The sequence below is a fragment of the Myotis davidii genome, unplaced genomic scaffold (genome assembly GCF_000327345.1).
Source record: "Myotis davidii unplaced genomic scaffold, ASM32734v1 scaffold494, whole genome shotgun sequence".
NCBI lineage: Eukaryota > Metazoa > Chordata > Mammalia > Chiroptera > Vespertilionidae > Myotis > Myotis davidii.
The window spans coordinates 1,112,390-1,119,109 of NW_006285480.1; the positions used below are offsets into that span (position 1 = coordinate 1,112,390).

The window sequence follows — 6,720 nt, forward strand, 5'->3', positions numbered from 1 at the left end:
GGAATTTTAGATTGTTTTGCTTTATAAAATATTTTAGATAGAGTCTTGATTACTTAGAGAAAAATTACTGCTTTGGTTATTCTACCAGTATTCTGTTTGTTGTTTAACTCATTTACCAGAATAGGTAAACTGAATAATTGTGGAGTGTGGAGCAATGGAACTCACACACATTGCTGGTGGGAATGTAAATTAATTCAGCTACTTTGAAAAACTAAGTGGCCATATCTATTTACTAAAGCTGAGAAAACACATACCTAGTGATCTAGCAATCCCACTATTACACACTGAGCAGAAATGCATATGACGCATACTTGGATACTCTTAGAAATATTATTCATAAAAGCTCAAACCTAAAAACTACCCAAATGCCCACCAGTAGTGGATTCGTTAAATAAATGATGGTATTTTCACACCCTGGGATACTGTAATGCAGTGAGAATGAACAATATGCTACTACATGCAATACTATGTATGAACCCCCCCAGCATCATGCTGAATGAAAGATGGCAGACATAAATGAGAATGTGCACTATGGCTCTGTTTTATAAAACAATTAAAGCAATGCTCCTGTGTGCTGTTAGAAATCTTGAGAGGGCAGACGGGAAGGGCGATTCTGGATGCTGGCAAATCTGCTTCTTGTTAGCGTTCTTGTTACCTGGCGTATTCGTTCTGAAAATTCATCAAATCTTACATGAGAACTTTTCTGTCTACCATACTTCAGGTACTTAAATGTTAAACAGAAATTCTTGGTAGTTTAGTCATTTGGAGTTTGCTGATGATTTTCTGGTCTTGACATACACAACAGTGATGGAAGACCAATGCCTTCCTCCACTGGAGGAAGCTGAGGGGTGGGTACACAGGACCTCTCTGTGCCATTTTTACAATTTCTCATGAATCTATAATTATTGCAATTTCAAAAGGCTATTTAAAGGGGTGCTAAATCAGTTAAATGCTATTTCTCTTGAGCAAATTATATGATCTTTTAAAATTGTCCATGAGGCCGTATTAAACATTCACAGTTACTTTTAAAGAAAGTGGTGGCCAAGCCCCTGCTTGCTTCTCTGTGGGAAATTTCATCCTTGATGGGCTGCATTAATATTGTTTGCTTGTTGTTAAGCCAGTTAGAGAAAGCTGCATCAATATTGTTTTAAGGCTAGAGGTTATCAACAACAAGTCTAACTGACCATTAATATAACCAATCATTCAAAAGAAAATTAAAATAGTTAACAAAGGTATAACAGTAAATATCAAATACTTGTTGGATTCTCATATCTTGATAGTTTGGATTTAGGCACTGTCAGTCAACCACACTTGTTAATCTCTTCCTGAGGTTTTGCAAGAAGGCATGCAGCACAGTGAAGTGTTTTCATAGGTTTCAAAGTACACTTCTTTGTCCTTAGGGTACCTCCGTTGAGATTTCTTAAAAAATATACATTATAAACTAAGGTACCAGTTTAAAAATATTTTTCTTAGCTCACAGTGGCAGTTATTCTGGGATTTTGTTGGGGGTTGGGTAAGAGTGGGGAGTTTGTCTCATTTGTTTCATGCTTTTCTTAAGCTATAAACACACTGGGTACTCAGTGAACTGTGGTGAGGTAGTGGTCTAGGGCACCAATAATGAACTCTTAGGAACTAAATAACCCCATCTACCATTGCAACCAAAAAAATTAAGATACTTAGGAATAAACTTAACCAAGGAGGTAAAAGTCCTGTACTACTTGGAAAACTACAGGATGTTGGGGAAAAAAAAGATAGAGGAAGATATAAACAAGTGGGAAAAAGTATTGTGTTCATAGATTGGTAAAATTAACATCACTAAGTGTCCATACTACCCAAAGCAATCTATAGATTTAATGCTATTCCTATTAAAATACCAATGGCATATTGCATAGATCTAGAATAAATACTTCAAAAATTCAGATGAAACCAAAAAAGACCCCAAGTAGCCACAGTAATCTTGAGAAACAAGAACAAAGTTGGAGGGATCACATTAATAGATATCAAGTTATACTACAAAGCCACTGTACTCAAAACAGCCTGGTACTGACACAAGAATAGGCATATAGATCAATGGAACAGAACAGAGAACCCAGAAATCGTCCCAAGCCATTATGCTCAATTAATATTTGACAAAGGAGGCAAGAGCATACAATGGAGTCAAGACAGTCTCTTCAATAAATGGTGTTGGGAAAATTGGACATATACATGTAAAAAAAATGAAACTAGACATCTCAATATTTTCACATTCGTCCCTTAAGTTCAATTTATATTATTTTAACTTTTTTCTCTTTGTTGCTTAGATTTTATAATTCCTATTGATCTGTTTTCCAGTTCACTGGCCCTTTTCTCTGTGTTCTCCATTCTCCTACTGAGCCCATCTAATGATATTTCTGTAAGATATTCTATATTTCAGTTCTAAAACTTAATTTTTTTCTTTATAGTCTGCTAAAATTCATATTTTAATTTATTTCAGGTGTGTTTTCTTTACCTAATGAAGCACAGTTATTATAATCATTGCTTTAAAGTTTTTGTCTTATAGTTCTTACTTCTGGGTATATGAGGGTTGCCATCTATTATCTTTCCCCTTGAGAATTCGTCATATTTTCTTGGTTATTTTTATGTTGAATAATTTTAAATTGCATTCTGGATATTGTGAATTCAGTGCTGTATTAATAATTCCAAATCCTGTTATAATATTCTGGAGAATGTTATGTTTTATTTTAGCAAATTATCTACCAGTTTGTGTTTAGACCAGGGGTAGGCAAACTTTTTGACTCGAGGGCCACAATGGGTTCTTAAACTGGACTGGAGGGCCGGAACAAAAGCATGGATGGAGTGTTTGTGTGAACTAATATAAATTCAAAGTAAACATCATTACATAAAAGGGTACGGTCTTTTTTTTTTTTTTTTTTTTTTTTTTTTAGTTTTATTCATTTCAAACGGGCCTGATCCGGCCTGCGGGCCGTAGTTTGCCCACGGCTGGTTTAGACTATAAGTTCTGTCTTTTTATGTGAGTTGTAGTCTAAATGTCACTTTAGTTTTCTAAATTCTGCTTTGTTGGCTTGAATCTGCCCTATCACCTGTAGTTCAGGGATTAGATTCATACTTGTATGCATACTTCAACTCTCAGCTCAGTTCTCTAAGCCTTTACTATATTGGTTTGGGTATGTTCCATACTTCTGTTATTCATAGGATAGGCTGATACTTATGTATTCTAATCTCAGTTCACTTCTTAAAACTTTGCTATGCTTGAGTCTGAACTGCATGTGTATGGCTCAGGGGTTATTCTTAGACTAGTGTGGGTTCATACTCAGAATTAGAATATTTCCTTTTCCAGATGTCTTCATTCATGGATTCCCTCCACACTCTTCACCTCACAGGGGCATTTTTCTTCTGGTTCTTTTAACCAAAAAGTCAAGGCTTATGTTAGAACTGAGTCATATATTCTGACATGATGCTCTGTCAATGATCCCACCCTCAGGGCAAAGCTAAGAAGATATAAACATTGGAGAATATTGTACCAGGCTTGTATCCCTGGGATAAATCCCACTTGGTCATGGTTAATAATCTTTTTAATATATTGCTGGATTCTGTTTGGTAATATTTTATTGAGGATTTTGGCATCCATGTTCATCAAGGATATTTGCTGATAATTTTCTTTCTTTGTAGTATCTTTATCTGGTTTTGGAATTAGGATAATGCTGGCCTTATAAAAAAGATCTTAGAAGTCTTCCTTTCTCTTGAATTTTTTGGAATAGTTTGAGGAGGATAGGTATTAGTTTTTCTTTGAATGGTAAAACTCCCCTGGGAAGCTAAGGTTCAGGAGTTTTATTTGCTAGGAGTTTTTTTTTATTATTATTACTGCATCACTTTCATTAGTTGTTATTGGTCTATTCAGGTTTCCTGATTCAGTTTTGGAAGATTGTATTTTTCTAGGAATTTGTCTATTTCAACCAGGTTGCCCAATTTATTTGTTGGCTTATAGTTATTTGTAATAATTTCTTACAACCTTTTGTATTTCTGTGGTGTCAGTTTTTACTTCACCTCTTCTGTTTCTGATTTTATTTATTGGGGTCCTCCCTCTTTGTTTCTTGATGAGCCTGGCTAGAGGTCCATCAATCTTGTTTATCTTTCAAGGAACCAGCTCTGGGTTTCATTGATTTTTTTTTTGTATTGTTTCTGTAGTCTGTGTCATTTATTTCCACTCTGGTCTTTATTTTCTTCTTTCTCATTACTCTGGGCATTTCTTATTGTTTTCTTTCTAATTCTTTTAGTTGTAGGGTGAGACAGTTTATTAGAGATTTTTCTTGTTTCTTGAGGTAAGCCTGTAGTGCTATGAACTTCCCTCTTGAGACTGCTTTTGGCTGTGTCTTACACATTTTGAGTGGTTGTGTGTTCATTTTCATTTGTTGCCAGGAAGTTTCTAATTTCTTCCTAAATCTCATTGGTAACTCATATATATAAAAGCCTAAGCAATCGAACAACCAGTCGCTATGATGCGCACTGACCACCAGGGGGAAGACGCATGCAGGAGCTGCCCCATGGTGGTCAGTGAGCTCCAACAGCCAACCTTTTGTGGCCCCTCCTTCACCACGGCCGGCCAGCCCGATGGCCCCAATCAGGCCTGCCAACCTCCCGCAGCCCCTCCCCCCAGCTGGCAGTCCACCAAGATAGGATTCAATTGCTGGCCAGGCCGAGGGACCCCACCGTGCATGCATTTGTGCACCGGGCCTACAGCCCCTGCCCCTGGCCAGCCAAACTCCCGCAGCCCTCCCCCCAGCCAGCCAACCTCCCCATGGCCCCTCCCACCGGCCAGCAAACCTCTTGTGGCCCCTCACCTGGTCAACCTCCCATGTCCCCAATCAGCCCTGATCACCGGCCAGGCCAAGGGACCCCTCCACCACCCATGCACAGATTCGTGCACCAAGCCTCTAGTTGTTTAATGCTATTTAGCCTCCATGTGTTTGAATGTTTTTGAGTGTTTTTTAAAATATATTTTTATTGATTTCAGAGAGGAAGGGAGAGGGAAAAAGACCACAACCCAGGCATGTGCCCTTATCAGGAATGAACCATGACCTCCTGGTTCATAGGTCAACCCTCAACCACTGAGCCACCGTGGCTGGGCTTGAGTGTTTTTATTGTAGTTGATTTCTAGCTTCATGACATTGTGATCTGAGAAGACGCTTGATACGATTTCATTCTTCTTGTGTATAATACTACAAATCCATTGTAATCAAAACTGCCTGGTACTGGCACAAGAGCATGTGTATAGATCAGTAGATCAGAACAGAGAACCCAGAAATTGACCCAAGCTATTATGGTCAATTAATACTTGACAAAGAAGGTGAGAGCATACAATGAAGTGAAGACAGTCTCTTCAATAAATGGTGTTAGGAAAATTGGACGATACATGCAAAAAAGTGAAACTAGACCACTACCTAATACCATACACAAGAATAAACTCAAAATGGATAAGAGACTTAAGTTGTCAACCCATAAAAATCCTTAAAAAAAAATAAGCAGCCACAGTTCAGACATCTCACGTAGCAGAATTTTCATTGATACATCACCAAGTGCAAGAGAAACATAGGGAAAAAAATAAACAAATGGGACTACATCAAACTAAAAAACTCTACACAGCAAAGAAACCATCAACAAAATAAAAAGGGAGCCCACTGTATCGGAGAATATATTTGCCAATGATATATCTGATAAGGGATTAATTTTCAAAATGTATAAAGTACTCATACAACTTAATAAAAGGAAGATAGAAAATTAAAAAATGAGCAAAGGATCTGAATAGACACTTCTCCAAAGAGGACATACAAATGGCCAAGAGACATGAAAAGATACTCAACATCATTAATCATCAGAGAGATGCAAATTCACACCTGCTAAAATGGCTACCATCAACAAATGACAAATGTTGGCAAGAATGTGGAGAAAAGGGAACCCTAGTACAATGCTGGTGGGAATGCAGCCACAGTTTGGAGTTTCCTCAAAAACTTAAAAATGGAACTGCCTTTTGACTCAACAATCCCACTTCTAGGAATATATCTGAAGAAAACCAAAACACTATTTCGAAAGAACATATGCACCCCTATATTCTAGCAGTGTCCTTTACTATCGTTAAGATCTGGAAAGAGTCCAAGTGCCCATCAGTAGATGAGTGGATAAAAAAGCTGAGATACATTTACACAACGCAACACTATGCAGCTGTAAAAAAGAAGGATCTCTTACCCTTTGAGACAGCATGGAGGTACCTGGAGAGTATTATGCTAAGCAAAATAAGCCAGGCAGAAAAAGACAAATATCACATGATCTCACTCTTATGTGGACTCTAAAGAACAAAATAAACTGATGAACAAAATGGATCCAGAGACATAGAAGCATGGAACAGATTATGGAATCTCAGAAGGAAGAGGGGGAGGGGTGGGAAGAGATTAACCAAAGAACTTTTATGCATAACCCATGGACATAGACAATAGTGTAGTGAAGGCCTGTGGGTGGAGCAGGAACAGTGTGGAGGGGGTCAATGGAGTAAGAAAGGGGGAACATCTGGGATACTTTCAACAATAAAGATAAATATTTCAAAAAAGAAGAAGAAATAATGGTTAAATTCTTCCCCATGCAGGTTGACTCCCCTTCACAATCTACCTGCTGTATTTATTTTTAGAGTATTCACATAGTTGTTTTGGGTCCAGAGTTTTTAGTTGTAAT

The 6,720-nt window shown here is 37.6% G+C and overlaps 1 protein-coding gene across 4 annotated transcripts in view; it reads left to right on the top strand.

Annotated features, from left to right (window-relative positions):
* MPP7 (membrane protein, palmitoylated 7) overlaps positions 1-6,720 on the top strand; it is a 240,166-nt gene that overhangs the window by 223,850 nt on the left and 9,596 nt on the right. The window lies entirely within an intron of this gene.